We start from the raw sequence: 18,036 nt of genomic DNA on the forward strand, positions 1-18,036 counted from the left end.
GGCGAGGAGGGGGTGAGGTCTGGGTCCCACCCCCCCCGGGGCGCTTCTTTTGTTTTAAGGCAGCTTCTACGGTTGCTGCTGGGGTTTGGCGCTTCCAGTTTCCAGCGTGGGATGGCGGGTCCACCACCGGTGCGTGTCTTGGGCCCGTGTGCAGAGGGTGGGATGCGTTTGGGCTGGTTTGAGAGATAGGTGCTTAGATCACCCAGCGAGGGGAGTTGGTTGGGACCTACCTGGACTCGTACATTTACATTTGTAAGAAGTGAGTCATGAAAAGGTGCCCAAGGCTACAAACTCTTGCACAGGCACTGGGGGAAGGCAGGTCACCCCTTAGAAAGAGGGTCGACCTGTTGGGTTTGTTGTTTAGAATGTGAACCCCACCCCACCCCAGAATCGAGAGCCAGCGTTTGAGACCGAGCACATCTTCAGTGTCTTCATATGAAGTAGGAAACTGCTATTTACTGCGCATTGTTTTGCGCACACATTTATTCAGGACATGCTTAGAGTCTCTGCTACCCAGGTGGTCATGGCACTGAATTATCCATCTGTTTTTTTAAAAACCTACTTCTTACCAAACAGTGGTATTAATTCAGATAATTTTTTGAACGACTCCATCGTTAAGGCCTGTTTTCCCCATCTCTCTGTGAAAGAATTGATATACAGCCACGAAGCTAGAGATCATTCATGAGGCACATTGCAAAATTTCTACATAGCACAATCTCAACAATTCTAGGAAAGAACTCCATGGTATACAAACGGGGAGGTGAGGAGTGGTCTCTAATGAAGGCCCTTTAACAGTACTGTGTGTAACTTGGCTAATAAAATAGATGGTATCACCCATCTCCTGATAGTTGGACAGAAAAAAGTTTGAGGACCAGACGCCACTATTCCTGTGAGTTAGCCAATTCTTCTGTCCTTTGTCATGGATGGAGTCAAAATCTGAGCTTTCTTTAGTCCTGCTCTGACCAATTGTGCCTGAAATGAGGGGAATATAGTTAGTTGTTAGCCCAGTCCAGAGATTTTGATTGTTTTCCAGTCATCGAGGGGAAGGGTTTACTTGGCTAAATGGTCAGTTTTTAACTTGGCTACAATGAGATAGGGCCAGGGGAAGTTTAATCATTAGACCATAGACTAAGCTACTCCACAAATTTGTAAACATTCGCTAATCTGAGGGAGGCAGGAGCCTCAGGTCTTGATGAGGCATTAATTATTCACCAAATGAGCACTTGCCCTTGTGCAGCCCGAGTAGATTTTTGTTTCTGCTGATGCTTAGGATCCTGGGTGCTAGCGGGGCAGCCCAGACAGCACTGAGAAAACCAGTGCTGTTGTGAGGGTTTAATACTGCAATGGAGAGTCTACGCAGATTTAAAAGAAAACTATTTAAAAGGCAAACCTCTTCTTTGTTCAGCTTTTTGATACCGTGAACCAAAGTTTCATCTTATAGTTTTCATCCACATAAACAGCAAGCACCATTTGGCTCTTTCCCCAGCCTTCCTTGCCTGGAGCCATTCTTGCCACTTGTCCCTGGTCAGTGTCCCCTCCCCCTTACAAAGGTTTATTTGCCTTTAATACTCTTCGAAAGCCTGACTGCTTTCTGGATCACCTCACTCTTAGTAAATTTAACTCTCCTGAAAAAATTTTTTTTTTTAATAACGGGCAAGTGTGTTTGTAGGGGGGCAGAATGTGCATACCATCTTCTGGTCCCTCCATCAATGAGTTTGTCACCACCAGTCCCACCTGGTCTTTGTGCTTCTCTCCTAGAAGTGTACCCTCCCCTCACCTCATGAGATCAGTGCTTTTACATTAAAACTTGTTCATGGACTGGGGTTGTGGCTCAGTGGTAGAGCACTTGCCTAGCACGTGTGAGGCACTGGGTTCAATTCTCAGTACCACATAAAAATAAATAAATAAATAAAATAAAGGTGTTGTGTTCATCTACAAAAGAGTTAGAAAAAAATATAAAACCTGTTCAGTTTCCTTCCATCTTAAAAACAAAACAAGCCCTGCCTTTTTCCTGCCCCCCACTCCTCTCCTCTCTTTGACATCAGACTCAGGTTTTTGGCAGGACAGTCTGCCCTTGGGTTCTTTGCTTCCTCCTGGTGTCTCCTTTTTCCTGTTGTAGTATAGCTTCCATCTTCACCATTGTTCTTGTTAACGGCCATGTCCCTTTAACTGCCCAGTGCAATGGACATTGTCCCACTTTGGTCCTGTTTGATCTCTTTGTGGTATATGGTTCAGATGATCCCTCCTTTCTTCAGACTGTTTTCTTTGTGACTTTCAGGACACAATTCCAAAATTTTTCCACAGGACTTTGACTCTTTCATGTCTCTTATCCTTCTGATTCCTTAAGCTTTGGTGTTCCCAAACCTTGTCTCTCTGTTTCCCTTCTGTACATGTTCATCCACACCCAGTAGCTCCATCAATGCCCTTGTTCCCCTACCCCCTGCATCTGTATCTGTAGCCTGTACCTTGTTCAGAATTTGCATGCAATTTCTAACAGGCTATTGGAATAGCTCTACATTAATGACTCATAGGTACTTAAAATTCACACAAAATTGAACTCATCTCTCCACTGTTCCTTGCAGAAAAAAATGAGTTCTTCTGTTTCCCACTTCAGTTATTGGTACCATGATTCATCCTTTAGCTCAAAGAATGAACCTGGGAAAAGACAGGCTTTGTGCTTAGCAGAGCACAAATGTGGAGCCCCCTTGTTATTAAAATAATGTAAGGGCAGTGACAGCAAAGCATTAAACCCACCACAGTACTCTCCTGAGTCTAACCGTATAAATCACATGCCCATGAAGCCAACCTGGGAACGTGGACACTTCCTCCCCTACACTCACTCCCCAACCCCCTCATGAGGTCCTGCCATTCTGCCATTTCTACTTTCCTAGCAACTAGCTGTCATGTCCTTGCTGCTCCAACCTCATTGCCCTGCTTCCTTAGTTTAGTCTCCTTTCAATGAAGCCTGAATGCAAATAGGAGCCCCTGGCTCTTTTTCTACTTTCAACCTCTCTTGTCTGCAGTCAAAACCTTCCTAATATCCCCAGAAGGAGATTTCAGAGGCACAGCCTGGATTACGCTATTCTCCTCTCTTTTTTTTTTTTTTTTTTTTTTTGCGATGCTGGGGATTGAACCCAGGGCGTTGTACTTGTGAGGCAAGCACTCTACCAACTGAGCTATATCCCCAGCCCCTTCTTTTCTTTTTCTTCTTCCTCTTCCTCTTCCTCCTCCTCCTCCTCCCCTCCTCCTCCTCCTCCCCTCCTCCTCCTCCTCCTCCTTCTTCTTCTTTCTTCCTTCTTTCTTCTTTCTTCTTTCTTCTTCCTTCCCCCAATACCAGGAATTCAACCCAGGGGTACTTAGACACTGAGCCACATCTCCAGCACTTTTTATTTTTTATTTAGAGACAGGGTCTCGCTAAATTGCCGAGACTGGCTTTGAATTTGCAATCCCTTTGCTTCAGCCTCCTGAGCCGCTGGGATTACAGGTGTGTGCCGCTGTTCCCGGCCTTTATGATTCTCTTGTTCAGTAGCCTTCAGTGGTTTCCCTTTGCTCTTTCCTTGTACATGACATATTTGATACCTTTGTGACTTTCTTTCTCTGCTACATGGATCCTCCTTGACATTATCAACTTGATCAACTCTATTCATCTTTGTAGAATCCACTTAAACATGGCTTTTTACATGAACCTTTCTTCCATCTAGTAAAAACCCAACACAGCATATATGACATAATGCTATAACTCTTTGTACCCTTTTCTCCAATAGACAGTGAGACAGGGAAAAGTACTGTGTAACATTAATTTCTGTATTACCATTGGCTATCATGTCATGGGGCATTTTTAGAGGTGCTTGAGAAGGAAATAAAAACTAGTTTCTGTGTTTTAAATCCTTAAATCTTAAATGTCCACTTTCTAGCTACCAAATTTTACATGTGAGCCAATTCTTCTTGCCTGTTATATTTCATACAACTTTCTTGATTTCTGAAAATGTTACAGGTTTAGGAGGAATGAGCATCTTGTGGTCAGCCTGCCAGGGCTTCACTGTGTCTGGTGACATCCTCTCTTGTACTCACCCGGCACTACCTACTTCTGCGTGAAGAAGTCTTCACTGTTCTGCAACATTTTGAATGGCAGATGGAATTGCAAATTGTTGGTTGTTCTTCTTCAAAGAATGTGGAACAGTTATTTCCCTGAGGCATTTTCTATTTTCATCTGAAAAAACCCACCAAGAATCATTTAAGGTCACCTTCATTCACAGTCCTACAATGCCACTTATAGGTCACATCTTAAATTCTGATCAGCGGTGACACAACAGGAACATCACATTCTAGACTTTCTAGACTTTGATTGTTCTGTCCTAAAACATATTTACATAAACTTGTTCTCACGAAAGACATTAGATTTTTGTTGCTTTGAAAATTAGATATTATTGGACCTTGTGAGATTCAGAATCGATCTCGTGAAAAAATTTCCTTAGTTTTTACATGTCCACTTCCTTGCAACCTGACACGAATCTCTCTAGTTAAGGAGAAAAAGAACTATCACCATCCAACTTAGTTCATTTTAGGAATACTTCCAAATTTCACTCATATACAGGTGCTTCATGTGTGTTAAATTTCATACAGCTTCCTTGATTTCTCAATATGTTTCAAGTTTAGGAGATAACAATAAGTCTGTTGTTTGAGTTTACACTATATCCATTCTCCCTTCATCTGGCTACCTCCCTTGGATTTTTTTTTTTTTTTTTTTTTTTTTTTTGAGGGACTAGCCTTCTCACATTTTTAGCTCAGATGTTTAGATGGGGCTAATCCTTCCATCAGCTCTTGGCTGATTGGGGCATTTCCATCTCCTTTCCCTTGATTGGTTTAGGGGTAGATATGAAACTCAAATTTTCCAGTTAGAGCAACTCTGGGATTTTTGTGGGAATTCCTGGGTAGTAAGCCTCTCTTCCTTCCAGACTTATATGGATGTCATCCTGGAACTGGTGGAGACTGCTTGAGAATGGAGTCAACACAGAGGAAAGCTGAAAGGTGGATTCTTAAAGGACCACCTTGAAGTGTCTTGATCCAGCTATGTCTGAAGCCAGCATTTTACCTTAGCCAATAACTTTTTTCTGGATATGTAGCATGAAAGATACGTCTTTGTTGTTTTGTAACCTGAGATTTGAGTGACTCCCCTTAGCCCCTTAATTGCAACATAATGTAGTTTATGCAGACTGATGCTGGCAGGTCTTTATCGACATTGTCCTAAGAATGATCATACATCGCCCAGTGTGGTGGCACATCCCTGTAATTCCAGCAGCTCAGGAGGCTGAGGCAGGAGGATCACAAATTCAAACCCAGCCTCAGCAACTTAGTGAGGCCCTAAGCAACTTAGCAAGACCCTGTCTCTAAATGAAATATAAAAAGGGGTGGGGATGTGGCTCAGTGATTGAGTGCCCCTGGGTTCTATCCCTGATACAAAAAGGAAAAAAGAAAAGAATGATCACCTATCTATTCTTAAATATCTCAAAAGTGATGTCACAGGGGAGTACCAGCCTCTTCACTTGACTGTTTTAAGATAGTGACTAAAATAGGCCCAAGAAGACCTCATCCAAGCTACAAGTGTTTTGCAAGATTGAACACCCATGCACTTTGCTTCCCAAGAAAGTGGCAAGATCCAATGGGATCTTCGTTTCTGCCTATCTACGCCCATGAATTCCAAACTTTTAAAGTTCCAATCTATATTTAACAGGATACCATAGAAACACTCTAAATGGGGCAAGATTTTTCAGTTCACTACTTATTCTTTGTTTATGAATTTGGGCACCTGGTTGCTAACCTGGCTCTTTAAAAATGGACAGCAGAGAGATTGATGCCTGAGGTAGGGCTAGACAGCTGTAGGAAGGCTCTTTAAAGGAAAATTATATCAGATTCATACTAGGGTTCACTTGAATGTAGTCAATTGTGTGCCTTCATATTGGAATACTAGCCATCAACCCAAGCTTCATTTTTCTGGCTTATTATGACTTTTTACCTTCATGAAGTAAACCACTATGTTTACTAGAAATACATTGTCAGACTGAGTAAGTAGTGGTTAATATTTACTAAATTTTGGGCAGGGGGATGTTTTTAAATTTTTTTTTATTTGTTCTAATTAGTTTTACATGAGAATAGAATGCATTTATATAGTTTTGATAAATCATACATAAATGGAGTATAATCTCTCATTTTTCTGATTGTTCATATTGTAGTATCATATCAGTCATGCAGTCATATATGTACATGAGGTAATAATGTCTGTTTCACTCTACTATCCTTCCTACCCCCATACCCCTTCCTCTCCCTTCACTCCTCTCTACCTACTAAATTCATTTAATCTCTTTAATGAATTCACCTCAAGTTTTATTTTAAAGATTTGGAATAATTTTATTTCAGTTAAGGGTGCTTTCTCTAGCTTCAGAAGGAAACTACAATTCTGTAAAAGTCAGAGAAGAAAAGTGAGCTTCCTTTATTCCAGTGTTTAAATATCTAAGTCTTTAATCTGTTTTATCCAAATTCTTCTCCTTTCTCTTTTTTGAAAGGTCAAGGTCAGATATCTTAGTGGGCCCCTGAAATCCTTATAATACTTCCTTAAGCATTCCTAGTCCTGTGCCTGGAATATGTTGAATACTTAGGAAATGCTTATTGAATGAAAAGTGCCTTCTATTTAACCTGTATCTTAAACCTGGTAAGGTTCTGGCCATGTCTTTGTCCCCGAGTCTCAATGATCAATTTGTAGCAAGAGTAGATTAGATTATTTCACAGTTCTGGATTGTTAATCATTACCTAGGGTGATCCGGGAAACTGGGTTTAATTAGCAAGTTAGCCACTCTACTACTATTCAGGGCTCGTACTGAAAGCCGGTCCTAATTTCCAATCCAGTATTTGTGCCCTGGGAAAACAGTCTTTGCTCTGAGCACATTTTAGAAGTTGTAGAAATGCTAGTAAAAACCATCTCCTTTCTCAAACAGCAGCAGTTTTGCCTCCTCTTGCCCAGCCATAATGCCCTTGGCCTTGGAGATGAATTAACTCTATGACTGCAGTTGATCTAGAAGAAAAGCGCTGCCCCTCTAGAGAGAGCATTAATTTCATCATGGCTGCAGTACTTGCTGCTGCCGAGGCTGCTAATCAGATTTATGAAGACCAGCCCACCCAGCACCGAGCACAGCTGCATTTTTATCACATCAGAAACAAGTCAGCACTAGGTCTCCCTCTAGAATTAGGTGCTGTTTCAAATATTGGGCTTTTTGCCAGCCTGAGACGTTGTAGGATGTGTTTGCTGTCTTCAGTATGGCTAGTGAAACGCCAGCGTGAGCCTCCATTCTAGTGAGGATCTAGGACTAAATGATTTCTCAGTGGTCCTTTTGGAAATCCTGAAACATGGAGCTGACAGTCCAGTCATCTGGATACCCAGAGGATTTTTTCATTCATGTGGTGATAGTTACCATGATCTGATTGACCTATGACTACCTAATTAGTACCTTAAGCCTCATCAGCAACATCTCTCACTTTTTAGCGATCATTTCTTGAGCATGTATTATGTGCCAAGCATGGCTGTGTACAGTGGTTACATATTTTATATTTAATGAAGACCAGGTTTATCTTAATACACATTGTAATGTATAAAGCTGCTCCCCCGCCCATCAGGTGCAGTAATTTTCCCCGCCTCCCAACCGCTTGTCAATCTGTGAACATCCTGGCCAGCTATTGGTTCATCAGTCAGCTTGCACGTATCCTTCTCCGATATTGGTCCCCTGTTAGCACATGGGAATTCAACTGTTTTACTGCAGCTTCCCCACCATCTTTCCCCATCCTTCTGTCTGTCCTATACACTTTTTTCTATCCTCCTGGCTTTTCACTCTCTCTAGCGTGCCCCCTTTCTTTTCCTTTCTCTTTTCCTCTCATTTTCTCTCTTACCCTGCAGGGAGACACTGTTTGCTTAATAAATTCCCTTATGTGATTTCCCGTGTCCAGCGTGGTTTCGTGGAAATTCCCTTACACACATGCTATTGATAAATAAACAAGGGTTCAAGTTTAAGATGATGGAACAGCAAGGGTACTTTTTGGTTTGTTTGTAATGCTGGGGATCAAACCCAGGGCCTCATGCATTTCAGGCAAGTGCTCTGCCATTGAGCTATATACTCCTAGCCCCCCAAACAATGACCTATTTATTTAAATAAAGCAAAAGTACACATTTATATAAACATAAAAAATGATAAAGTTCTAGGAGGAGGCATAATAAATAACAGTAGGTATTTTAGGGGGAAGATACAGGAATTGTTTGGGGTGGGAGTAAAAGGGGATTCTTGCCTCACTCATCTTTTTTATTTTTTAAAACAAGGAGAATGCTTTTCCCAGAACAAAAATTCTAGCCAAAACTGTTCTGAAGAACAAATGTTTCCCATAATTGAAGAAAGTAGGCTATAGAAGTTGCCTATAATGCTGTTTGAATTTTTTCTTTGAAATACAAATTCAAAGGTCAGTGAATTAAAAATTCACCAGTCAGGGATGCAAGGTTGGTTCAACATCCGGAAATCAATAAATGTCATTCACCATATCAATAGACTTAAAGTCAAGAATCACATGATTATTTCAATAGATGCAGAAAAAGCATTTGATAAAATACAGCACCTCTTCATGCTCAAAACACTAGAAAAAATAGGGATAGTGGGAACATTCCTTAACATTGTAAAGGCCATCTATGCTAAGCCCATGGCTAATATCATTCTAAATGGTGAAAAATTGAAAGCATTCTCCCTAAAAACTGGAACAAGGCAGGGATGCCCTCTTTCACCACTTCTATTCAACATCATTCTTGAGACTCTGGCCAGAGCAATTAGACAAACCAAAGAAATTAAAGGGATACGAATTGGAAAAGAAGAACTCAAACTATCCCTGTTCGCTGGTGACATGATTATATATTTAGAGGAACCTGGAAATTCCACCAGAAAACTCTTACAACTCATAAGTGAATTCAGTAAAGTAGCAGGTTACAAGATCAATGCTCATAAATCCAATGCATTTTTATACATAAGTGATGAATCTTCAGAAAGAGAAATTAGGAAAACTATCCCATTCACAATAGCCTCGAAAAAAATAAAATACTTGGGAATCAATCTCACAAAAGAGGTGAAAGACCTCTACAATGAGAACTACAGAACACTAAAGAAAGAAATTAAAGAACACCTTAGAAGATGGAAAGATCTTCCATGTTCTTGGATAGGCAGAATTAATATTGTCAAAATGGCCATACTACCTAAAGTGCTATACAAATTCAATGCAATTCCAATTAAAATCCCAATGACGTACCTTACAGAAATAGAGCAAGCAATTATGAAATTCATCTGGAAGAATAAGAAACCAAGAATAGCTAAAGCAATCCTTAGTAGGAAGAGTGAAACAGGGGGTATTGCAATACCAGATCTTCAACTCTACTACAAAGCAATGTAATAAAAACAGCATGGATTGGTACCAAAATAGAAAGGTAGATCAATGGTACAGAATAGAGGACACGGACACAAACCCAAATAAATACAATTTTCTCATACTAGACAAAGGGGCCAAAAATATGCAATGGAGAAAAGATAGCCTCTTCAACAAATGGTGCTGGGAGAATTGGAAATCCATATGCAACAGAATGAAACTAAACCCATATCTCTCACCATGCATGAAACTAAACTCAAAATGGATTAAGGACCTCGGAATCAGACCAGAGACCCTGCAGATTATAGAAGAAAAAGTAGGTCCAGACCTTCAACATGTCGGCTTAGGACCAGACTTCCTTAACAGGATTCCCATAGCACAAGAAATAAAAGCAAGAATCAATAACTGGGATAGATTCAAACTAAAAAGCTTTCTCTCAGCAAAGGAAACTATCAGCAATGCGAAGAAAGAGCCTACAGAGTGGGAGAATATCTTTGCCAATCATACTTCAGATAGAGCACTAATCTCCACAATCTATAAAGAACTCAAAAAACTCTATACCAAGCAGGCAAATAATCCAGTCGACAAATGGGCTAAGGAAATGAATAGACACTTCACAGAAGAAGATCTACAAGCAATCAACAAACATATGGAAAAATGTTCACCATCTCTAGTAATAAGAGAAATGCAAATCAAAACCACCCTAAGATTCCATCTCACCCCAATTAGAATGGCGATTATCAAGAATACAAGCAACAACAGGTGTTGGCGAGGATGTGGGGAGAAAGGTACACTCATACATTGCTGGTGGGGCTGTAAATTAGTGCAGCCACTCTGGAAAGCAGTGTGGAGATTCCTCAGAAAGCTTGGAATGGAACCACCATTGGACCCAGCTATCCCACTCCTTGGCCTATACCCAAAGGACTTAAAATCAGCATACTATAGAGATACAGCCACATCAATGTTCATAGCTGCTCAATTCACAATAGCCAGACTGTGGAACCAACCTAGATGTCCTTCAATTGATGAGTGGATAAAGAAGCTGTGGTATATATATACAATGGAATATTACTCAGTCATAAAGAATGATAAAATTATGGCATTTTCAGGCAAATGGATGAAATTGGAGAATATCATGCTAAGTGCGATAAGCCAATCTCAAAAAGCCAAAGGACGAATGATATCGCTAATAAGTGGATGATGACATATAATGGGGGGAGGGTAGGGTTAGTCTTAGGGTTAGAGTTAGGGTTAGGGAGGGGGGCAAGTATGGAGGAAGGAAGGACTGTATAGAGGGAAAAGAGGGGTGGGAGGGGTGAGGGGAAGGGAAAAAATAACAGAATGAATCAAACAACATTACTGTATGTAAATTTATGATTACACAAATGGTATGCCTTTACGCCATGTACAAACAGAGAAACAACATGTATCCCATTTGTTTACAATAAAAAAATACATTATTAAATAAAAAAAATTCACTAGTCATCAATGGATTTACTGAAAGACTTGACAAGCTTTTACTTTGGGACCATGGTAAATCCCATCCCTCTGGTGCCTCAGTTTCCTTATCTCTGAAATAGGTACTAAGTTCAGGTGCCTTAAGTCAGCATTTGAAGTTTGACCCCTATATAATCTCGCTGTGGTCTCTGCATTCTCAGTCTATCAGCTTCCCCTCCCATCCCACCCACTTCCAGCCTCAACATACTCACCCTTTGCAAAATTCAAACCCTGCATTTTGATCCTACAATTCCTTCCAACTGGAATGACTTCTCTGCCAAGTCAGCCTTTCCTCCTGTCTATACCTCAGATCAGATAGCTCCTTGCATGTAGCACCTTCTCAACCATACTGCCACTTGGTACAATACTTATGCCAATGGGAGAGAAAATTTCTAGATTTTTCTAGAACAGATGGGCCATGAAACCAGGCACTCTGCTTCTGGTACTTGGTAACATGTCTTCAGAAATTGCAGAGTACAGAGCATACTGTAGCTGGGCAATGAGTAACCGTTAAATGAATGGCTAGTATATGAATACAGGTATTTTTGTTTCTTGTTTTGGTTTTGGGAATACCAAGGATTGGACCCGTGCATGTCTACCACTGAGCCACAGCCCGAGCCCTTTTTATATTTTATTGAGAGACAGGGTCTCACTAAGTTGCTTAGCGCCTTAGTAAGTTGCTGAGGCTGGGTTTGAACTTGTGATCCTCCTGCCTCAGCCTCCTGAGCCACTGGGATCACAGGCATGTGCCACTACACCCAGCTCCCTTTCTGTATTTTGAGACAGGCTCTTTCTAAATTACCCAATCTGGCTTCCAACTTGGGGATGCTCCGGCCTAGCCTCCCAGGACTCTGAGATTACGGGTGTGCACCCTGCACCCTGCTGAGCACAGTTTTCTTATATACTGCATTTCAAATGCCTTGAGAACATCTTAGTTTAACCAATACAGAACTGTTACCTGGCAGGTGCTCATCAACTACCTGTTGAGAACAATTCAGGAACAAGGGAATGAATGCTTTGGACTCAGCCCATTGAACTTTCTGAGGAGATACCATTTATGGATGATTCTTTGACCAAGGTGAAATACACTTTAATACTTTAAAAAGCACATACACAGCCAATCACAGTGATGTGCATTGGTGATCCCAGAACTCAGGAGGCTGAGGCAGGAGGATCTCAAGTTCAAGGCTAGCCTCAGATATTTAGTGAGGCCCCATCTCAAAAAAATTAAAATAAAAAGTAAAACATACACACATTTCACTTTATACTGTGGGGAAAATACAGATTGCTGTGATTTACATGTATGAAGTATTAACACAAAGTATTAATGCAACATGTACTTGTTCAATGACTGCTCTATAAAGAGGGGAGTATAGACTACATGAGGACTATCAAGAAGTGACCCGATGTTCAGTCATTTTCAAAGCTCAAGTGGTGACAATATAATGTTAAGTCAATGATTAGCAAAGTTTTTGTCACCTCATCTGTCATAAGCCTCATGAGGTTGTAGCATAAATGAGTATCAATAAGGTAAACCTGCTTCCTCGGAGGGCTACCTAAAACATATTTTAATTTGAAATGTACATAACTGACTTTGATTGGAAAGTGTACCAAACTATGCATATAAAGATGTTGGCAATATTGTTTTATTACAGAAAAACTGTAAATAATCCAAAATGACCACTAGAAGATTAGTTAAAGTAACCATGCTAGACGCATGTAACGGAACACCAAGCAGTTGCCTAAAAACAGCAGGGCCTATTTTTACAACATCAGATAGGGGGAGAAGTAGGTTCCAATTATGAAAAAATTTACAACATGCATATCACGTACATATTTGTAATTCTCAAGGGACTAAAAGGAGGACCACTCAGGATTTATCTACATAGCCCAAAATATTAAGCTGCCTTTTCCTATTTACTTCAATTTTTCTCTATATTGAATATGTATAACCCTTGTTCTAATAAAATATTTATTTTGGTATTGAGAATTTAGCCCAGGGGTGCTTTACCACTGAGTCACATCCCTAGCCTTATTTATTTTTTGAGACAGCATCTTGATGTCTCCTAAATCTCCGAGATTACAGTCATGTGCCACCAAGCCTGGCTTAAAATATTTAAAAACTGAAACAGTTTCTTGTGGTTGCATTCTTAGAAGTTCACTTTGATAGATTCCACAGCCTAGATGTAGATATTGGGCAATGTTCACATCCAAGCAGAGAGTCCATGCTTTGGGCAGAGAAAACTTGCAAAAATAAATCATGCTTGCTGAGGTTCACTAAAATATGCCAGTACTTTATGGAAACTTGAGTTGGGATTAAATAGGAAGTGTTTTGGTTTGTCTGGGTTTAAATGCAATGTTATAGTAGCAATAATTTTTTTAACTACTTCCTTTGCTTCTGTGTTCCAATCAAAATATGGTAAGCTGCTTTCAGACTTTCCCTCCATCAGAGTCATGTGTTTATGTAAGTATTCAAATCTTTCAATTGTCTTTATATTAGTTTGCTCCCCAAAGTGGGATGAGAGAAAATTATTTTGTCAAGACTAAAATTTAGCATACACATTTCCATGCTGCTGGGTAGAATGTATGCTGATGAACAAGAGTTCAAGAATTGAACTGGGGGTCTGGGGCTGTAGCTCAGTGGTAGAGCGCTTGTCCAGCACGTGAGAGGCACTGGGTTCCATCCTCAGCACCACATAAAAATAAATAAAGGTATTGTGTTCAACAAAAAAAAAAAAAAAAAAAAAAAAAAAAAGAAAGAAAGAAAGAAAAGAAAAGAAAAAGAAAAAGAATAGAACTGGGATTTTTAAAAAGGAAAACTTTTCATTTAAAACATCATATTACCCAAGCACTGTGGCACTCATGGATAATCCCAGATATCCAGGAGGCGGAGGTAGGAGGTCTGCAAGTCTGCGGTCATCATGGGCAACTTAGTGAGACCCTGTTTCAAAATGAAAAATAAAAAAGGAGGACATAGCTCAGTGGTAGAGCACCCCTGGGTTCAATCCCAACTACCCAATAAATATCCATCATATCTAAATAGATTGACTTTTTAAATAGTGACTTGTAAGTAATTAAACTTGTCATTTCCAAGTGAAAGCAATTGTAGCTTTAATCCTGAATTTCATCTTGCCCATTTATATTTTTCCTTCCCTAGATGAGTCATAATGCAATAAGACCAGCAGAAGACTGAACCTGGATGTCATAAAGATCCTCGAGTGTTTATCTTTAGATATGGAATGTTTATACAGCTTTCCCAAGCTTTGAGCGTCTTCCCATGGTACAGACCTCTGGAATTCTCAAACACTGGTTTGGTTGTTGGATTTATGGGCTCCATTTAACTTCCATTTCTACTCTAGAAAGTTTACAGTAAAATGATACTTTTAATTGGCTCACTAAACTGAGAATCAAGAGAAAGTTTCAATTTAAGTTAGCTATCACTTTGACAGAAATTATCTGGATTTCTGGTTGACTTATTACAAAGTCCTAGAAATTGCTTGTACATCATGTAGATGTAATGCTTTTAACCAACTAGTTCTTCTAGTAATGAGGCTTATATTTTGTTTTCCTACAAAAATCAAGTAAGCTTTTTAAATAACTACATTTTGTAATATAAAACAATATCAAACTTGTGGTCCATTTAAGTGTGGCCCTATTTTTAAAACATGGTAAATTTTTGAGGACTTTTAAAATAATTCCACTGAAGCTAGAGAACATGTTGCTAAGTGAAATAAGCCAGACTCAGAAAGCTGAAGGTTGAATGCTTTTCTTTCATGTGTGGAAACTACAAAGAAATAAGGAAATATTAAAAAGTGGGGGTGGGGGAATCCCACAAAAATAGAAGGGAGATCAGTGAAGTAGAGGAAGGGAATTGAAGGAGAGGGAGGAGGGACAGGAAAAGGTAGGAAATGCAGAATGAAATTGTCCAAATTATGCTGTGTACATATGTGAGTATACCAGTGAGTTCCACCTTTATGTGTATCTATAAAGCACCCATTAAAAAATTGCAGCCCAGTAGACAAGAGAAAGGGGAAGAAGGCAAGGGAGGAGGGGAAGAAAAGTGGACGAGTACTGGGGATAACAATGGAGCAAATTATATTCTGTGCATAAGTGAATATGTCAAAATGAACCTTGCTAGTATGGATAACCATTACATATGTAATGACTGCAACATTATGTTTGCATAGTTGGCTATTCTCAAAAGACACTTGTCCTAAAAAAGATGTTCAGTAACATCTCAATGATAAAGTATTTCTATTTGGCTAGCTTGTCCTTTGTTTTCTTCCAAGCAGAATTACTTTCTATAAAATGTTTACTAACATGTTCAAAATATTTAACTTATAGCGTAGGTCATCCGCGTAAAAAAATTAGTCAATTTGGAAAATGATCTGCTGTATATGATGACCCACTCAATAGTGCCTAGGATCTGTTAAAAGAGCAAGTTGTCTTGAAAGGAAGGGTGTAACAGAAGCAGTGCTGTCCTGGAAGTTCCTTTCCATCCATCTGCCTTGGCATTTCCACCAACCAGCTGTGTAGCCGCGGCTAAGACAATTCTAGTATTCCTCGGTGAATGAGGACCAGGGACCAGGAACCTCCTCAAATCTTACATTTTGGAGCTCCACTTTCCTGAATGAGGGGCAGTGTCAGGGAGAAAATCATAATTCTGAGCTGTCACCTGCATTTAGCTGGTCATAAATTTGGTCCAACTGCATCTACTGCTTTCCCGACTGTATCTTTTCCCAAATAATTCAGCTGGTAGATTTTTAAGTTGTTTTTTAAAAATTTTTATTGTGACCATTTTGTTTTCACTGTAAGAAGTAACAAAGTAACAGTACTGAAGATTGGATTGTGCTGTGCCACGCCTATAATCCCAGCAGCTTGGGTGGCTGAGGCAGGAGGATGGAGAGTTGCCTTAGCAATGGGAAAGTGCTAATTTATTTATTTTTATTTTTACAGACTGCATTTTGATTCATTGTACACAAATGGGGTACAACTTTTCACTTCTATGATTGTACATGATGTAGATTCATACCATTTGTGTAATCATACATGTACGTAATGTAATGATGTCTGTCTCATTCCACCATCTTTCCTTGTCCCAGAGACCCTGTCTCTGAATAAATTAAAAATGGGGCTGGGGATGTGGCTCAGTGGTCAAGTTCCCCTGAGTTCAATCCCTGGTACCAAAACAAACAAACAAAAATCTTACCTAGATTTTAAGTCTTGTTGCAATGTTGGGTTGCCTGGAGAGAGCTTTGAAGTACATTGTATATGCTGTACTCAAAGTGGTGGCCACCTAGTGAATAGGAAGTGCGGTCAACCTCCTCTCTGCTAGCCTTTGGTGATTGTCAAAGTGAACTACAGTTGTGTGTGTAACTATGTCAGATACTGCTGCGAATTCTGCACACTTAATCCCAGAGTGTAGGTGAGAATGAAGGATACTTTCTATCTCTGGTCAAAAACTCTGTATGATCTGATTAAATATGGTTAATGTATTAACTTTGTATAACTGAAAAATTTGTTCAGTGTATAGGATCATTATAGACAGGTTGTCAGGGAAGCAGAATGCATCCAGTGGGGTCACTTTACCAGTCAACGAGTAACACTCAAGATGACACATAGGTTCAAGATTTTCCTAGAAGAGAAACTAGGTGCAGTGGACTGGCGGGTGTTGAGGGGAGAAGTCCTGCTTAGGCTGCTAGCTGTGGCAGAAAAAAAAAAAAATCAATCACTTTTCTGTTTCTTACAAGGAGAGAGAAGCAGCAGAGGGGTGAGGGTTGGAATCACGTAAGCCGACGGAAGCTCTCTTCTGGAAAATTCGAGCAGGCGGTGCTGCTGCAAAGAGCCTCCAAGCTCGTGAGGGAAGCAGCCTGTGAGACTGTGCTCGAAGTTCTTATGTTCACTGCTGCAAAGCACAGAGTTAGGGCTGGGAAAGAATTCTGGTGAGCAGCAAAGTGAATGACTATGACTTATGACTATGCCTAGTCAAGCTTGTCGTGGGGAGGCAAGGAAGGAAGAGGGGCAGGTGTGGGGAATGCATACACACTAATTAGTTTGATCACACTAATTTGTTTGATGGCTAGAGATGATTGAGAGGCCTACAGGTTACATTTGTGCCTATGTTAAACTGTGTAAGTATATGTAAATATTCTTCATAGTAATTGTAAAGGCTTTCAAAACTTTTTTTCCCCTTAGCTCTTTAATGCAACCAGTTGTCTGGAGGAAGCATGACAGAACGGGAAGGAAAGGATTTCCCTCCCTCTGGCTCAGTGAGCTGTACTTGGGAAGTGTAGCTATTGCCTGTTCAGGACCCCAACCTTCACTGGGGAGCAACTCACCCTTATTTATGGCCAAGTGACTTGGAAAATAGCAACACCCTGGTCAACTCAAACCTATGGCAGGAGAGAGTGACCCAGTACAAAGGCAAGAGGCTAGATCAGAAGGAAATGAGAGCAAGAGAATGAGTTGTATGGATTTTGTGTGGAAATGTTTTGGAGAAAAGGAGCTTCAAGAAAGGAAGGATTTTAGTGGCTGCTATTGAGGATGTTAGTTAATGAGAGGAGAAGATTACAAATGTATGTATTATTAGGGTTCGAACCCTGGACACTTTACCACTAAGCTACATACCTAGTCCCCACACCCTCAGTTTTGAGACAGGGCCTTGCTACATTGCTAAGGCTGACCTTGAACTTGGGATCCTCCTGTCTTAGCCTCCCAAGTCTCTGGGATTACAAGTGTGAACCACCATGCCCAGCAAAAAAAAAAAAAAAAAAAAGCATATTCTGACACAAATTGCATTCCCACTTGACAATCTCTTTAAAACTTGAGATAAACATTCCAGTTGTTCTCAATTACACTTTAAAGGGTCTGAAGCATATGGTGAACTGGTTTCATAGTACAGTATGGTTGAAAAATGTTACTTCATTGCTTCTTTGCTTCAATTTGGAGTCAATTTATGCAAGTGAACCAATATTTAGATTGCTCCACACTGTGCTAAGTTCCATAAAACACAAAAAAGGACACATGCTCAGTGTCCTTATGGAACTTACTATCTGACCAGACATGGCACATTAGCCCACTGACAACATAAGGGAGAAT

General features: G+C 40.2%; 1 long non-coding RNA gene across 2 annotated transcripts in view; it reads left to right on the top strand.

Moving 5' to 3' along the window:
• The first annotated feature begins 58 nt into the window (after positions 1 to 58).
• LOC306667432 overlaps positions 59 to 18,036 on the top strand; it is a 49,339-nt gene continuing 31,361 nt past the window's right edge. Inside the window, exon 1 of one of the 2 annotated variants that reach the window (XR_013765545.1) lies at positions 59 to 129. This is a non-coding gene — a long non-coding RNA (uncharacterized lncRNA). Of the gene's footprint in view, positions 130 to 15,798; positions 16,881 to 18,036 lie in introns of those variants that run through there. The other variant, XR_013765546.1, reaches the window with a different exon arrangement.

This window comes from Sciurus vulgaris (genome assembly GCF_902686455.1).
Source record: "Sciurus vulgaris genome assembly, chromosome: 8".
Taxonomy (NCBI): Eukaryota; Metazoa; Chordata; class Mammalia; order Rodentia; family Sciuridae; genus Sciurus; species Sciurus vulgaris.